This window comes from Myodes glareolus, chromosome 26 (assembly GCF_982192425.1).
Source record: "Myodes glareolus chromosome 26, mMyoGla1.1, whole genome shotgun sequence".
NCBI lineage: Eukaryota > Metazoa > Chordata > Mammalia > Rodentia > Cricetidae > Myodes > Myodes glareolus.
Genome location: NC_142051.1, coordinates 20,278,024 through 20,296,684, shown reverse-complemented (window position 1 = coordinate 20,296,684; position 18,661 = coordinate 20,278,024).

Genomic DNA, 18,661 nt, shown 5'->3' with positions numbered 1-18,661 from the left:
TTGACTGACTGGTTTGAAATGGGGGTCTCTCTATGTAACTTTGGCTGCCCTGGAACTCACTGTGTACTCCAGGCTGGTCTCAAACTGACTGAGGTCCTCCTGTCTCTGTCTCCTGATTGCTGGGATTAAAGGCATGCACCACCACTGACTCTTGAGTCTTTCTTAAATCTTGGGGCACTTCTTTCCAAGATGTTGGATCTATGTTAACCAAACTCCCCTGGATTCCGAGGTGTGTGTGTGTGTGTGTGTGTGTGTGTGTGAATGTGCTTGTATGTGTACTAGAACCAACCTTTCCTGCATTCCAAGGTGTGTGTGTGTGTGCCTGTGTGTACTAGAACCAATCTCCCCTGCATACCAAGTTGTGTGTGTGTGTGTGTGTACCTGTGTGTGTACTAGAACCAATCACCCCTGCATACCAAGGTGTGTGTGTGTGCCTGTGTGTGTACTAGAACCAACCTCCCCTGCATACCAAGGTGTGTGTGTGTGTGTGTGTGTGTGTGTGTACTAGAACCAACCTCCCCTGCATACCAAGGTGTGTGTGTGTGTGTGCCTGTGTGTGTACTAGAACCAATCTCCCCTGCATACCAAGGTGTGTGTGTGTGTGTGTACTAGAACCAACCTCCCGTGCATACCAAGGTGTGTGTGTGTGTGTGTGTGTGTGTGCCTGTGTGTGTACTAGAACCAATCGCCCCTGCATACCAAGGTGTGTGTGTGTGTGTGTGTGTGTGTGTGTGTGCTTTCTTCTCGAGTTGCCTTCTGTGTTGTGTTACTCATGACAAATGCTTCCATTTTTTTTTAATATTTATTTATTTATTTGTTTCTTATGTATACAGTATTCTGTCTGCAGGCCAGAAGAGGGCACCAGGCCTCATTATAGATGGTTGTGAGCCACCATGTGGTTGCTGGGAATTGAACTCAGGACCTCTGGAAGAGCAGCCAGTGCTCTTAACCGCTGAGCCATCTCTCCAGCCCCCCCATTTTTTGATTTAAAAATTCTATCAGATAGGACCAGAGAGACTGCCTTTTGGCCTAAGCTCAGTATTCCCCGCCCTGTGGGGACAACCTGTGTAGACCTGCATTCTCTGCCCAGTACTGTGCTGGCCAGGCTACTCTCTCTTGTGACCCATCCTCCAAAGTCCCTTGCCTTGCAGCCTCTCCACTTCAAAACTGCCATTGCCTCAGACAGTAGGACGGAATTTTCCACATGTGCTTTTATTGTCAAGGAGACGTGTTTCCTAAATCAAATGCATTTCTGGGGATATGCCAGGCTGACAGATAGATAGCATAGGGCCAGCCAGGGAGGCTCCTGGCAACTGAGGAGAAGGGTTGGCCCTTTCTACAGTCAGTCCCTGGAGGCCACACCTCCAAGCTGTTTTGATTCTTGTGTCATCTTCCCTTCTCCGTTCCTGAACATGAGAGAAACATGACACACACAGTTTCTCTGCAATTCTGCAGAACATAAAGGCAGGGACAGTGAAGGCTATTTTCTGTTATTATAACACATTACCTAAGACCAACCCATTTATAAGGCAAAGAAATTTGTTTGACTTAATACATTTAGAGGTCAGGATGTCCAAGGAGATGTATCCTGCATCTGCTCAGACCTGGGCCAGGGCTTCTTGCTGCATCATAATGTGATGGAGATTACTCACGGCAATATTAAAGAGGGATGGACTTCATAAACCCTTCGCCCATAGCAGCCTTTGATTACCTATGCTTCCTCGGGAGGGGAGATGCCTCACAGTTCCTCTTCCCCCAATAAAGTCATGTTGCCAGGAGACCGGATTGTATACAGGTCTTACTTAGCTAATCACTGCTTCTGAGGGTCCTGGAGTGTAAGGACCCTGTCGTGTCTAGAAGATAGTATTCCACAACCCTCTGTCTTCCTCTTTTAAAGCCACTCATCCTGCTACTCTATGACTTCACCCCATTAACTCTCAGAAATCCCATCCCCCCCAAAAAAAATCATTAGGATATGAATTTGAAACTTAACTTGCCAGCATGTGAACTTAGAAGGACAGAGGTCTCCTGTGTGGGTGTTTCTTATTGTGACTGGTCGACGCCTGTGTCAGCTTATCTCTGACTGACCCGTCAGAAAATTTACTTCCATTTATCTCATTTTAGGGCAACTCAAAGGTGAAAACAAAGTTTTAAGAATGATTTCTTGGTGGGGGGCTGGAGAGACGGCTCAGCGGTTAAGAGCATTGCTTGCTCTTCCTAAAGGTCCTGAGTTCAAGTCCCAGCAACCACATGGTGGCTCACAACCATCTGTAATGAGACCTGGTGCCTTCTTCAGGCATGCACATAGACAGAATATTATATTCATAATAAATAAATATTTAAAAAAAGAATGATTTCTGCCAATTCTGATTTGTGAACTAGGAACACCCTCATGGTTTTTGTTCTGTCCAGGACAATGGACAAGAGCCTTCAGAGGCAGAACGTGTTGGTTTTTCTTGGTCATATTTTGGTGTAACTTCTTGATGTAAGAATTAATCATCTTTAGTGCACACCTTTAATCTCAGCATTCAGGAGGCAAAGGCAGGCAGATCTCTGCAAGTTCAAGGCCAGCCCAGTCTACAAAGTGAGATCCAGTCCAGCTAGAGCTACTTGACAGAGAAACCCTGTCTCAAAACACAGAAACAAATTAAATTAATCATCTCACAGAGGCATGTTAGTCTTCTAAATAGAAAGCTAAAAGCTAATAAGTCTTTGTGTTCTCTGAATTAATAACCTGTCAATGAATGTCAAAACCAATGACCTTAAACTCAGTTTCTGTTATCATCATACTAAAACTGGTTTGTATGTTTTCCTGAGGACTCTTAAAAATTAAAATTCTGCTGACAGAAAACCTAGGTGTTCTTTGATAAATAGAGAACATATTTATGCCTCTTATTTAATTTTGTTTTTTCTCATGGACTTATATGACATTATGTGCAATGAACTATCGATGCATAGAATCGCTGGATAAACCTATCTACAGTTTTCCTCCAGAGTTCCTTCTTAGTAACTGGCACATTAAGCCAGGCCTAGCACCCAGAGAGCTAGCAGTACTGATTTACCTTTTATGACTCTTGACACTGTATAATTCTCCTCTGTGTCTCCCTCGGAATCGCCTAAGAAGCTCTGCTGTGCTCTACACTACCTCAGACCTCGCCCTCATCTTGCCGTCCCTGGCAACATTCAACCTTATAATAAAATAATCACACCGTTGAGCAAACAAATGGTATCAGTGGGCACCCGAGATAAGTTCATTGTGATAGCTAAGCAATAAATCTGGCAGTTTCTTAGCAGTTAAGGCTCCAAGAAAAATCCTACAGGTTCTATGACATCTGTTCTAATGGCTGGTAGGGGGAGAACAAGAAGAGGCAGGAGTAGAAATGACCCAGAACTTTGCAGAACCAAACACTGTCCAAATGGATTACTTTATGAACTCTCCCTAAAAGTTCATGTGACATTTTACCCATGAGAATATTTTTGAAGATTAGATTATATACTGTCTGAATATGCTGATAGCAATCAAGTCATATAATGTATATTTTGGTATTGAATTGCTAAGCTACTATTGGATATAGGTTTCAAACCCACTGTACCAGGTGTAGGCTTTGAACTGGGCATTTGACTCTATCTGAACCTCAGCTTCCCACAGCTGCGAAGTGTGACAGCTTTGCTCTGTATCTGTAAATGTGTGTCAATTAAGTGATAATCTCTCAGAACCTCTAGATCAGCCGTTCTCAGTCTGTGGGTCACAACCCCTTGGGATCAAACAACCCTTTCACAGGGGTAGTCTAAAGCCATAGAAAAACCCAGATATTTATATTGTGATTCATAATATTAGCAAAATTATAGTTATGAAGTGGAAAGAAAAATAATTTAATGGGTGGAGGTCATCGCAACATGAGGAACTGTATTAAAGGGTCACAGCATTAGGAAGGTTGAGGACCACTACTCTAGATAAAAAGTTCTCATTAATGAATAACAAGGACCATTAACTAATAATAACACTGAAGCAAAACTAGGGGAATCCAAAATGATTAAATAAAAATCTAGTGTCCGTAACCATAAAACCATTCCTCTTAACCTCAGAGGATTAAGAAAACATTTTTTGCAGGTGACATCTCTTGTACTATTAATCCAAGTTGTCAATTTGACAGACTTAGAGTCCTAAAAACATTGGTAAAACACACTTCTGGGTGGAGCTGAAGGCGTTTCCAGAGATGGGTGTAAAAGACCCAGATGGTGTGACAAATTGGAAGGGAGATGTTCACGGTACCGCCCTTCCCCCAATGAGTGGTGTCTTCAATGATGCCCTTGTGTGTGGACATCACTAGGTTCTTCAGCCTTTGAATATGGTCTTGCACTCTCTGGTCTGCAGTGAGCTTCAGTCTAGAATGGGGCTGCATCATTGCTTCATGTTGTCCTGATGTGAGCTGCTAGCAATTGGTTTTGTCCAGCTCTTCAGCCTGCAGGCAGCCATTGTAGAGTTGAACAGACCCTGACCATGTAGCCAGTCTGACAAATCTCTTCACGCACATACACGCGTGTGTGTGTGCGCGCACGCACACACACACACACACACACACACACACACAGAGAGAGAGAGAGAGAGAGAGAGAGAGAGAGAAATCTTCTCTGGAGACAACTTGACTACTACATCACTTCCTGATATCCAAACCATGGCTTTCTCTTTGACCAACTCCTTCACTTCCTGCATTTATGAGACAAATTCAGTCAACAAGAAAGGAGGTGATAGGGGCTGGAGAGATGGCTCAGAGGTTAAGAGCACTGATTGTTCTTCCAGAGGTCCTGAGTTCAATTCCCAGCAACCACATGGTGGCTCACAACCATCTGTAATGGGGTCTGGTGCCCTCTTCTGGCCTGCAGTCATACACACAGACAAAATATTGTATACATAATAAATAAATAAATAAATAAATAAATATTTAAAAAAAAAAAGAAAGGAGGTGATGATGACTCACAACCACCTGCAATTCCAGTTCCAGGGAATCCAATGTTTTTTTCTGATCTCTTTGGGCTCCTGTACACACTTGGTGTGTATCCATACACATTCAATGACACACACACACACACACACACACACACACACACACACACACTTTTTTTTAAAGAAGTGACTCAGCCAGAGGAGAAGGAAGAGGGAAAGGGAGAGGTGAGTCTAACAATAGAAAAATAATAAATTTTAAAATGTGCCACATGATCCAGTGGTGCTCTCTCTGAGATGTCTTAGGTCAGGCATGTCTGGGGACATTTTCCTGGCTGAGATACAAGGGGATCAGGAGACTGAGCCTCAGTGCTTAACCTCTTGGCCTTGAAGAAGCAATGCAGGTGGTCCTGCCAAGTCATAGGCGTGATGATGCCGAAGTGCAGGGCCTAGGGGTTTATAGACTCCTTCCTGCACCTCTCCCTCGCTCCCTTCTGTAGGCAAAACCACTCATGGTTGTTTTTCATAAGCCTTCTGGGTAGCAAAGCTCCACCTCTAATGTGATAGCTTGAGTTTCTCCATTTTTAAAATCTCTTTGTCATTTTTGACTCCACTACATGTTTCGTGTCTAGGATCAAGTTGGTCAGATCTCTGCCCTGTCCCCTGGATCTCAAAACATTTGTCAAATATGCCATAGTCTTCCGTGGCAAAGGCAAATCTCCCATGGGCTGCTGTGAAGAATAGAATATGACCGAGACAATATGTGGTTATGAGGTGAGTGTGTGGGGTGCCAGCACCCCAAAGTGACTTAGTACATGCCCATGACTAGCAGGTCCCATGGATCTGGGAACTGAATCCAGTCCTGCAAAAGCAGCAAGTACTCTTAAGTACTGATCATCATCCGGCCCCTCACTCTGTTATTTCTTAGGATAAGTTTGCTTCAAAAACCCAGAGGAACACCATCAGTATGGAAGAATGTTCCCCTTCCTGTTTCCCAAAGCAGGGTAGCATTTATTCTGTTTATTTTGCTCATTAAATGAAGTGATCCTACAATGTTGTCTTAATTCCCATCTGTGGTTTTAAAATGTTTCTGAAACTTGTAGATTATAGAGAAAGATACTGAGCCAGGTGATGGTGGCGCACGCCTTTAATCTCAGCACTCGAGAGGCAGAGGTAGGCAGATCTTTGTGAGTTCGAGGCCAACCTGGTCTAAAAGAGCTAGTTCCAGGACAGGCTCCCAAACTACAGAGAAACCTTGCCCCGAAAAACAAAAACAAAAATAAACAAGAAGATGTGTTGCTCTCATTGGTTTAATAAGGAGCTAAATGGCCAATAACTAGGCAGGAAGAAGTTAGTTAGGTGGGACTCGTGGGCAGGGAGAGGGTACTGGGATGAGGGAAGGGCAGAGTTGTCAAGAGACACTGGGGAAAGCAAGATGAACATGTCATGCTGAAGAAAGGTACCAAGCCGCATGATAGAACATAGATAAGAAATATGGGTTAAGTTGTAAGAGCTAGTTAATAATAAGCCTAAGTTATCAGTTGAGCATTTATAATTAGTAGGTCTCTATGTGGTTATTTGGGAGTTGTCTGGTGGGACCGAATATTTCACTTACACTAATGACTAGTGCATTTTTTCTTCAGATACTTAGAACTATTTTTTGTTATCTGTTGTATAACTTCATAATAATCTTAACTTTCAAATTTAAATTAGATAAAATTAATAAAATTAGAATTAGCTTCAGGTCTTTGAGCAGACTGGTTACATTTCAAACATTAGAGAGCCACATGTGGCTAATGGCTACCATCTTGCACAGTATCAATAGGACCCTTTCATTGTTGTGGATAATATTATTGCACAGTACCCTTCTAGAATGGTTACAATATCTGGCTGCCAATCTAGAATGGTTTCTAGCCCCTGACAAAATACTAAGACCCTCCTAAGGTTGTGCCGTTGAAGGAAATGACTTATTCAGCTCCCTGTGGAAATTCAGACTGTTTTAATTCCTCCTGAAAATGTCACTGCGAAGACAACTTTGATGTGACAGCTGAGAACAGTCTCTTCCAAAAATAATGTTGTGTTACCTCGGCTTCTTGTAAGTGCTCCCAGCTTTTCTCATTAAATCTACACAATAGTCCTGTGAGGGAGGTATTAGTTTCAGAATACAGAGGAGAAAAATGAAGATCAGAGTGCTGATGAATTTACCTGCCTCAAATACTTAGGCTTCTAGGGAACAGGAATTTAAGCTCTCTTCTCTAGAGTTCCAAATCTCCTTGAACTTTTGTTTCTGAGTCAAGGGTTCATCTATTGTCCCTCTAGTTAGCATCAAACTCACAATCCTCCTGCCTCAGCTTCTTCAATGTCTAGATTAGAGGTGTTTGTCACCATAGCTGGGGTGTGTGTGTGTATGTGTGTGTATGTGTGTTGTGTGTTACTGGAGATTGAAGCTATGGCCTTGTACACGCTAAGTGTTTGACACTGAAGTCTATCTACATCCTATACCTTCAATCTATAGCCTATTAGTGAAAGTATTAATGTCTCTTATACTCTTACATATGAGCCAATTCTAATATCTTGAACTAGACTCATGCTTAATAGCTATGTGACCTTGGACAAACAATTCATTCTTGGTTTCATCGTCTATACAGTGGGCATGGTGACCTTCGCAGCTTCCTGCCTCACAGGGTTTCAGCAGTTTGATGAGGCCTGTGCGTGAGGATCTGAATCTTGGGGAGCTCAGAGGACGCCTGCTGTGATGATCTAAACAACATTCCAAGAAGAGATCCAGAAAACAGCTTTGAGTGGCTTTGACCTTGTTAATAACTGAGTCTGAAAAAATACTTTTCTTTTTTTTAAATCTGTTTTAAGAATATAAAACAGAGATTGGATAATCAAAATTTTTCTGGTCTGGCTTTCAGCCAGCCTCGGAAGCCTCTACAAGTAGGTCAAGAGTTGATGCTGCTCCTGGCTCAGCAAAAGCTAGGCATACAGGAGAAGTTACCTTGACTGGCAGCTGCAACACAATCTGCCCTGTGGCAAAACAGAGATGGCAGAGGAAGAAGAGGGTGTCATGATAACTGGCCTTTCTCACCTCTTCTCTCTGGCCTCTTGCCAGGGTCTCCTTTGTAGACGGTGAGATAAAGCAAATGGACGCTGTTATGTAATAGAATGTTTGTTTAGGTGGACGGTGGTGGCGCACACCTTTAATTATAGCACTCAGGAAGTGGGGGCAGGTAGATCTCCATGAGTTCGAGGCCAGCCTGGTCTACGAGCTGGTTCCAGGACACTTAGGGCTGTTACACAGAGAAGCCCTGTCTCAAAAAATCAAAAAACAAAACAAAACAAAACAAAACAAAAAACAAGAGAAAACCCCTTTGTTTAACTATATAAAGATGTGTTGCATTTGTTTGTAACTATGTAAAAATGTGTTGTCTGCCTACGGCACCTAGTTGGTTTCATAAAAAAGCCAAACAGCCAATAGCTAGAGAGGAAGGATAGGCGGGGTTGGTGGACAGAGAGAATAAGTAGGGGGAGGAATCTAGGCTGGACAAAAACAGGATGTCAGTTGAGCATCTCTTACCACTTAGGACAGAAGACTGGATTTATGCCAAAAAGAAAAATGGAGTGTGCATAGTGATGCATATCTGTAACCTCAGCATGCAGGCATCTGAGGCAGGAGGATCAGGAGTTCAGTGACTACAGAGCGACATCAAAGCCAGCCTGAGCTACATGAGAACCTGCTTCTAAAAGAATAAGCTACACTGACCTAGGGCAGTCCTAGGCAATGGACACACACACACACACACACACACACACACACTCTATGCAATTATTAGTAATAGTCCAACTTCAGAAAAGAAAGAGCCCTGAACCACTTAAGAGGGTATAGAAAACATCAAATTCCAATTAACAAAGAACTCAGAATACTGCCAAGGAAACAAGAGTTAGCAGTGACCCTCAGGCATTGATTATGTGGTTCAGCTCCTAGGACGATCTGTACAGTGTGGGGCAGGAATGAAAATCTTCCACATTAAGCCAGTAGAGGAAAGACCAAAGTCAAGGAGTTAGACTCTCCCACCAACATAACACCTGTTGGTTTTATGAATGCAGGTGTCTCAAATGTCAGAAAAACAGATGGAAGGAAGTGGTGAGTGACGAAAGACTCATTAATTATCACACACCCTCATTTAATCTATTTTTGCTTGATAAGATTTAGGACCAAAAAAATAAAAAAAAATTAATAAAAGAATTATCACTTCTTTTCCAGTTGTCTACAACATTATCATTAAAAAAAAAACTGTTTCTACAAATGTACGCTCTGAATTGTTCTGCAGTTTGCTTATGAAAGAAAACAAGAAGTTTTGGAATATTGGCATGGGCTGGGTATTGAGTCAGTCACTTGGGCAAGGGTCCAACTCCTCATCTTCCCAATCCTTGTGCAAGACTGCTAGTGTGTGGCCCACCTTCATGTATGAGCCCAGGGGACCCCTTCTGTGTAGGGAGGATAGCACAGTAGGAAGAATACATCCGCCATGTCAATTCCTACCTACCAGCCACACCAGGGCTCCAAGCTACAAAGAATAGAATGTAACATGAGTGAGCCTGTTTGTTGGGGGGTTTTTTTGTCCTGTCCGCCCCCCAGATGTTTAATCCCAGAGAAAAATCACACTGAGATCTCTATAAGTTATAAAGCTGATTGGCCCATTAGGTCAGGCTACTTATTAGCTAACTCTCATATCTTGATTAACCCATTATTCTGATCTATTTTAGCCATGTGGCTCAGTACCTTTTTCAGTGGGGCAGCTCACATCCTGCTGCTTCGGTGATCTGGGCAGGAGTGGGAGGAATCAACTTCCTCCTCCCTAGAATTCCTCCTGCTCTCCTTGCATCATTTCCACTTCCTGTCTGCTTTTCCCACCTACACCTCCTGCCTGGCCAATCAGTGTTTATTTAAAATATGATTGACAGAATACAGACAGCTCTCCCACACCAATAGAAAGTTTGCTTTCAGAGATTTTTGCTTTGAACTTCTGTCAGCATGGTTCCCTTTCTATTCTTTTCAGTTCAAATGGGCCTCTCACCCCCCCCACACACACATGCATACACACACATGCATACACACACACATACACACATACACACACATACCGCACAGAGAGACACTTTGATGTTGATTTCCACCATAGTTACTTGAGGAAGAGTGTCGGGATTTGCGGATTAGCCCCACGTCTGGGCACCATTATGTCGGGGTCCGGTGTCAGCCCAGACCCTAAATTATTTTCTCTTGACCAGACCCCAACATAAACTATCTGTCTCTGGACCAGCATGGAAGCGTGGGAATAAAGACACAACTCACATGGCTTTATCGGAAGGGAGATTCTCAGTGTCCCCTCATGAAGCCCTGAGTTCATATCCTGAAGAATTTCTCCTTTATTCTCCAAACAGCCTTATATATGCAAACATAAACTGAGGGGTAGAATCATTAGTATTCTGTTTCCTAGGAAACCAGGTGAATGACTTTTAGTCACGTCCACATCTACCTGTGCCTACTGTCACGTCTTCCTGCTCTGTATGCTAGCTGTCAGGGAGGCTTGAATTAGCATCTCTATCAGGCACCCTCCAAATTACAAACAAAGGAGCAAAACAACACCCTGACCTTTTGTTAGGTTAGCAGCAGCCTGTCTGGAAGGTTCCATGACCACTTCAGATACCGACTATGACTTTAGAGCCTGGCTGCCATACCATATAGAAATATGGGCCTACAGTCCACTTTCTCTTATTAATTTAACAAAACCTGTGCTTCTGCAACAGGACAGAAGATCACGCCTGGCTTGGGCAAAGACCTCTTCATTTACTCAAATTTTCCCATCTCTGGAACAGGCATTTATATATGCGAGCTCCTGTCTTAGGCATCTGGGAGAAAAAGCTTCAAACCTGTCATTGACTGCTGATCTCTGTAAAAAAAAAAAAAAAAAAAAAAAAAAAAAAAAAAAAAAAAAAAAGATTAATGGAGAGAGATACATTTTGGGCTCTGTGTGTTGGATCCATACTTTCTTGTCAGGATAAATTATAATGCTTTATGAATAATCATGCTCCTAAAGGCTATAGTCTCCTATTTAAAGAAGAGATCACCTGAGTTGAAAATGCTTCTTCACCTACTTTAGAACATCTCTTAAATTTTTTACATTGTATTAAAATCTAAAATTCTTTAACATATGCATTAACTCCCAACATTTACAGGATGTGTCAAACTTTTCTCCGCAGTTGACAGGTCAGTATCATATTTTTTAGCCTTGTTGGTCAACACCAACTTTTCCAAATATCTTTAGGTAAGTACCACAATTTTCAGCATTGTCAGTCAATACCAACTTTTCCAAATCTCTTTAGGTCAGTACCATGATTCTCAGCATTACTGGTCAATACCAACTTTTCTCAACATCTTATATGCAATTACAAATATCAGATCAATACTGGTAAGAGTACAATGGCATTGTTGTTATCAAATACCAATTCCAGTTCCCACAGTCATGGAACCAATAATGCCATTGTGTCCTCCTAATTACACCAAGAACAGGAAAGTTAGAGAGTTACTAGACACCACTGATCCTAAGGATGAAATGCCTACAATCCAGATCCAGATCCTGAAGCCATAAAGGGCAAGAGTTCAGTTAATAAGTATAGCGAAATCAGAAAGGTACGGTATAATGGAAACGAGGAAGACATCAGGACCTTCCCTTTTGGGGGCGTGTGAGGGACAGGCCCACTGAGTAAGATTAAGACACAAAGGGACACAATTAGGGAACAATTCAGTGCCCCTTGGGGAAGACTGCTTTTAAATTGTTGTGGTGTGTCTGGTCCCAGCAGAAGTCCTTTGCTCAAGGGCAGGCATTTAGATAAGGGTCTCCGTTTCCTCAGGGGCTTGAGGAAAGTTCCTGCTGGCTAAAAGCAGTCTTTCTCCTCATCTCCTTATCAGGAGGAACTATCAAGGAGCAGCCTTGAGGCAAGAGGGCTCCGGGTGAAGTTACTGAACCTTTGAGAGCAATAGGGGTGTGAATAGGTCCTGAATTTACAGCTTTTGTCTCAGGAAAAGGGTTACAATGAAGTTATGGCTGCTTTCCATCCATCCCTGGCATGGGCGGTTTTTCTGTTTGTGGTTAATGAATAAAGAAACTGCCTTGGCCTAGTTGATAGCAAAGAACTTAGGTAAGCAGAGAGGACTAGACTGAATGCTGGGAGGAAGAAGGGCGGAATCAGAGAGGCACCATGGAGCTGCCAGAGACAGACATGCCTAATCTTTCCCAGTAAGCCACTGCCACGTGGCCATACATAGATTAATAGAAATGGGTTAAACTAAGATGTAAGAGTTAGCCAATAAGAAGTTAAAGCTAATGGGTCAAGCAGTATTTTAATTAATACAGTTTCTGTGTGGCTATTTTGGGTGTAAGCTAGCCTGGTGACCAGACAAACAAGCAGCCCTCTCTCTCTCTCTCTCTCTCTCTCTCTCTCTCTCTCTCTCTCTCTCTCTCTCTCTCGGACCTGGTTTTTCAGCGGACAAGGTTTCTCTGTAGCTTTGGAGCCTGTCCTGGAACTAGTTCTTGTAAACCAAGCTGGCCTCGAACTCACAGAGATCTGACTGCCTCTGCTTCCTGAGTGCTGGGCCACCACTGCCAGGCCCATCCCTGAATCTTTGAGCCTGTTTTCCATCTTGCCTGTGGCTAAACTGTTGCTACAACAGTTGAGTACACAAAGTGTGTTCTTTTTTAATAAATGGTGCAGGCACCATCCCAATTCACCCTCAGATCCAGTCTGTTTCTTTCTTTCCCTCCACAGCTCCACACGTTCTCTTCAGGACCTGAAAGCCCTCCCCCACACTGAAACTGGCCCCTGACATTTCTCCCTTCCCACATGCCCATTCCCCACAAGGCCCATCCCAGGATGCTCATTCCTTCCCCAGCGTCTAGGTTATTTAAAGGGATTGCTTTGAGATTGCCAATGGTGAGCTTTGTCACCCCAGGTCTCATGGAGTAGCGTAAGTATTTGTGGGAGAGGGGTGGGGTTGGAGGATGCAGTGAAGTGCCCAGCAACCCCCATTTCTGAAAGGAAGACAGACTGTGTGGACACTGCCCAGTCGGCTCCTCTAGAAACTTCCCTACCAGACTGTGGCTGAACCTCCTTTTTACCAGTTATCCAGAGTGGATCCACTGGAGTCCTTCCTGCTCTCTTTCAGTCGCTCTGTCTCTGTCTCTCACTCCCTAAGACCCCCCTGACAATATTTGCACTTCTTAACTAATAATGAGGTTATCACACATGCTTATGTGTGTCAATACCTGTAAATATTACAACTCAAAGATGTGGGCGATACATCCAAGCCACTGACAGCTGTAGCTGCCCCAAATCTTTCCAGACAGAGTACCATTCTGCATACCATTAGCTTAGAAAAGAGCAAGATCTGAAATTCAAAGTATAGTTTTAACAGAATGTTTATAGCTTTTGCATTATAGCAAATGTGTTCACGAGAGCCATGGTAAGTTGGATAACTCCTATACTACTGTCCTTCTCCCACATATGCGTAGTTGAGAGGAGAGTCCTCCCTGAAGACTATGGTCTAGTACACTATTGAAATTACCTGGCGCAAGTGAGAAGGAAACACTGAACACGCAACAAACCCACTTTGGAGTTTATTAGAGGGAGCGTGTAGAGGCCTGGGGAAGTCAGTGTGCAGAGAGAGGGAGGAAGATGGCACACCCAGCTTTTAAAAGTTGCCTAGCACATACGCACAGGGAGTTGATGTGGCTTCGTTATATGTAGACGAAGGGGCTCATGCATGCATGCAAGGGTTTAGCGGAATCATAGGTGGATGATGTAATCCATGCAATAGATGGGTCATGTGGTGGCCCTTTAACATCCCCTCCAGGTGGAGGGGGCATTAGGCACTTCTGCCTGAGGGCTTTCTACACATGTATGGCTATGGCCGCTAGAACTAGAACCTGGAAGTATCAGCCTTATGTGGCTAAAATTATTACAACTATGAAAAGCAAAAGAGTCATTTCCCACCAACTGCTCCATAATATATGTTCTTTCTTCCTCCCTCCTTCCCTCCTTCCCTCCCTCCCTTCCTTTCTTTCTTCTTTTCCTTCTTTCTTTGGGTTTTGAGACAATGTTTCTCTGTGTAACAGGTGTCCTGGAACTTTCTCTGTAGACCAGACTGGCCTTGAACTCACAGAGATCCGCCTGCCTTCCGAGTGCTAGGATTAAAGGCGTGTACCACCACTATCTGGCTGCTCTATTATTAGTAAGACTTCCTCACCATGCTGGATTTGAGGTTGCAGGAGAGATTATGAACGAACAGAGCAGTCCAAATTCCTCTCCTTCATTTTTTAACTCTTCCTTCTCCAATTTCACTTGCTAAGGCGTGCCAAGGCGTAGCCCCATCACTGAGCCCTGTGCTCACCCCCTGGGGTTCCTTCTCGCATCTGGAAGCTTCTAAAGATGCCCAGAATGAGAGCAGCAACTGAAACCCAACACTAGAGCAGCTTCAACAGCCTAGTTCTCAGTCACGTGACCGTCATAAATGTGGCTCAGATCCGCAGGGCAGCCTAGTTCTCAGTCATGTGACCATCACAAAGGTGGCTCAGATCCGCAGGGCAGCCTAGTTCTGCGGGACCACTCAGAAGCCTTCCAGAATGTCTACCACGAGCCTTTGGGACTCGGTTTCCCTGCCCTTTGGAAAACTCAGCCACCAAAACATCCATACAGCCTCAGCAGGGACAGTGAGAACACGAAGAGGGCGCTGGGAATGCCTTCAAACTGAAGCCTGCAGGTGGTGTTTGTCCTTGCTGCTCACACTGTGTGGCAAGAACTTAGCAACACACATGCCATTGGATGGAGGGTTGAGAAACATGGTTTCAGAAGGTGGCTATGCTCCCAGGAGGGAGAGGAGAACGAATTGGGTCGAATTCTAGGCTCTCCTTCCAGGCTGATAGAACTGTGGTCATAAGTAGTTCCATCTTTCTTCTGATTTTAAGCTTATCATCTCATTAATGATTTTCTCAATTCTAGAGGAGATAAACTGACATTTTCATTTTATAGATGAGGGATTGGCGCATTAGGTTATTTTGCTTTCATAGAATGTTATACCCTTTAATAGTACATACTTCCTTTTGCTTCACTTTGGGTTTTGTCTTCAACAAGATTCTTCCATTGTGTTTCCAACGTTACAAACCCCAGTGTTTAAATATAGCAAATGCTCAGCAAGATTTTGTCAACTGAATGATTGAGTTAAGAGGATGACCTTATATGTATGTGTAATGTTATGAACGAATAGAAACTGACATCATGCTACGTTTAGATAAATTATTCTAAGAACGAACTTTTTGAAGGGACTCACTGCCAACTTGAGGCCTGGGAGAGGCATGAAATCAAAGGGTTTCTGGCTGTCACCTTCAATATTCTACACTTGACACCGGGCATGTGTGAATTTTCCCTATAGACCAAGAGTTTCTCCATTTACCTACCCATTGTCCTATAATTGCATTTTATTCTAATGATATCTTCCTGGGGTCAGAGTCATACCCCTCAGGTTGAAGCCCCACAAGACTATCATCAATGGAAAGTACCAATCACAACTTATAAAGTGATGGCTGTAATTTTCACCCACCATCAGGGGCTCAGGGTTCCTATTACCCCCTCTTTGGGGCCTAATGGAAATAGAAATAGAGAGCCTCTTGGGGACAAGAGGCAATAGGTCTGTGTCCTTCATCCGTGACCTGTCTTCCCCTGGTATCAATGTATGCAGTATGCCTTGTGTGTTCTCTAACTCTAAGGGGTGTGGGAGAATTACAGGTGCAGGAAAGCGTCAAAAAGAAAAGTTTCCCACTGACCTGTATTTTATATGGGCGAAATGTTGTGGGATGTTTGCACACTGTGCGAAGATACAGTGCTGCAATTGGTTTAATATAGAGCTCAATGGCTAACAGCTAGGCAGGAGGTATAAGCAGGATTTCTGGGGAGAGAAAGGAAGAGCACCAGGAATTGAGGAGCAGGAGAAGCCAGGAGAGATGGAGAGAAAACAGGAATTGCAAGACGCAAGAGAAGTAATACCACATAATAAAACATAGGTTAATATAAATGGGTTGGTTTAAGTTATAAGAGCTAGTTAGGAATATGTCTAAGCTATAGACTGAGATTTCATAATTAATAAGAAATCTTCATGTCATTGATTGGGAACTGGCTGGTGGAACAGAGAAAGCCTTGTTACAGGGAAATATCCTTAAACAACGAGAGAGAGATTTCTCTAAAAATACTGTCTCACAGACAGAACTCTGTGAGTTCAAGGCCAGCCTGATCTATGCAGAGAGTTCCAAGACTGATGGAGATACATATGGACCATGTCTTAACAAAATAGAACAAAAACAAAAAATGCCATCCTATACCGGGCATGGTGGAGCACACCTTAAGTCCCAGCACTCAGAAAGCCAAGGCAGATGGACCTCAATGTGTTTGAGGCCAGCCTGTTCTCAAAAGTAAGTTCCAGGCCAGCCAAATCTACAGAGTGAGACCCTGTCTTAAACAAATAAATAAATAACATATTCATGACTAACAAAAATTACCAGACCTCAGTTCACTTCAACAGCTTGATAAAATGCCCATTACCCTGTCAATGAGTAGCCTGCATCTCAGGAGGCAGAGTCAGGCAGATCTCTGTGAGCTCAAGGCCAGCCTGGTCTACAGAGTGAGTTCCAGAACAGTCATTATATAGAGAAAGCCTATCTCGAAAAACCAAAACCAACAACACAACCAATAACCTGGAACTAAAGAGTTAATCAACCATGCCTGTGTAGTGAAGCCTTCAGCTATACTCTGAGCTACCAGTTTTGGAGTCTGGCTTGGTGCAACACTAAGCATCCTGGCCCTCACTGAGACTCCTCTTGGACATCCTGTTGTTGCCCTGTGTCACGGAGACCCTGCAGCTTCATATCTGCAGGACCGGCCCTTCCACATTTTCTAGCAGTTCACAGATCAGGTGGATATTGGGGTGGGTCAACTCATAGCCCTGGGCCTGGGTGGTAGCTGGGTTGGTCAGCCTGTCACACTAGCTCTCTCTCATCCTCACTGCCGGGGTGAGCTCTCCGGCACTGCCCGGAGCAGCTCCCTCAATGCCACAGGCAGCAGAGGGCAGGGCCATGTCTCTTGCTCTTGAGTCCTTGGAGGCTGGCTCCTCATACCCACACCACTAGGGCCAGCTCTACTGGATTGTCTAGGTGAGGTGAAGGGCCCAATCACCCACGTGTGGCAGCTGGTGAGGGGCAAGGCCAGCTCTCTCACAATCATGGCCAGGGCCAGCTCTCCTGCCTACTGCAGGTGGGTCAGGAAATCTTTCCCTTGCCCACACCACCACATGGCAGATGGGGGTCAGCTCTCCCACTCCCAAGTCTTCAGGGTCAGCTTACCCACGACCCAGCCAACAGGGTCAATTCTAGTGGGTAGCATATGCTTTTAATCCTAGCACTTGGGAACAAAGGCAGACTGATGTCTAGTCAACATACACAGCAAGTACTGTCCTACAGACAGGGTTACATGGAGAGACCCTGCTTCAGTGAACGAAAGGCAAACAAGCAAAAAAGTGATATTTAATTCAAGCTCCTGAGATGGCTCAGTGTGTAAAGGTGCTTAGCGCCAAGCCTGGTGACCTAAGTTAGATGCTGTAGGACCACATGGTAGGAGAGCGCTGACTCCTTCAGTGCTCTCTTCTGATCGGAACACCCACTTAGTGGTACATGTGCATCTGCGAGCACTCACATACACAGAAGTACATGTAATTTCTTAAAATGGCATCCCCTAAAATGGAAGTGATCACTGCTGTACATGAGGATTCTAACAGGAGACTATAGAGATTTTGAAATTTCTGGGATTATATTACAAATATCAAATAAAATATAATACATTTAAACTATAAATACATTATAAAGGAAAGGTCACAGGACCTTTCCTTTCACATTTAAAAATCTTAAGATTCCAAAAGCTGTTTAGCTTTCAGATGAGGTCTCACTATGTAGCCAGATTGCACTGGAATTCATAAATCCTGTCTTTATCTCCCGAGTGCTGGCTTAACTGGTGTGTGACTCCACATTCCACTTTCACCCAAAGAACTGCTGTGTGTCATCCAGATATTGATAGTCATCTTGTCGGAAATCAGCAGTGAGTTTCTTCTTTCTTTCTCTCTTTTTTGAGATAGTATTCCACACTGGCCTGGGACTCTCTGAGCCTATGCTACTTGTTCCTCTGCCTCCAGCTCTGGAGTGTTGCTACTTCAGAAGTATGATCCCACACAAGGTGTATGTGTTGCTGGGGATTGAACCCAGGGCTTCTTGCATCTTAGGTAGGCACTCTTACCAAATGAGCGACACCCACAGGCCCCCACACTGACAAATCTTGAAGAGTAGTTATTTATTCCTGCATTCCTTCATTCAAGGAATCATAGCGCATGGCCTTTTATATGAGCATATTATTTTTATTTATTTATTTTATTTTTTTGGTTTTTTGAGACAGGTTCTGTGTAACAGCTCTGTCTGTCCTCGAACTCACTGAACTCGCTTCGTAGACCAGGCTGGCCTTGAACTCACAGAGACCTATCTCCCTCTGCCTCCCGAGTGTTGGGATTAAAGGCATGCACCACCACTGCCCAGCTGAGAATATTACTTTTTTCTTCCATGCCTGATT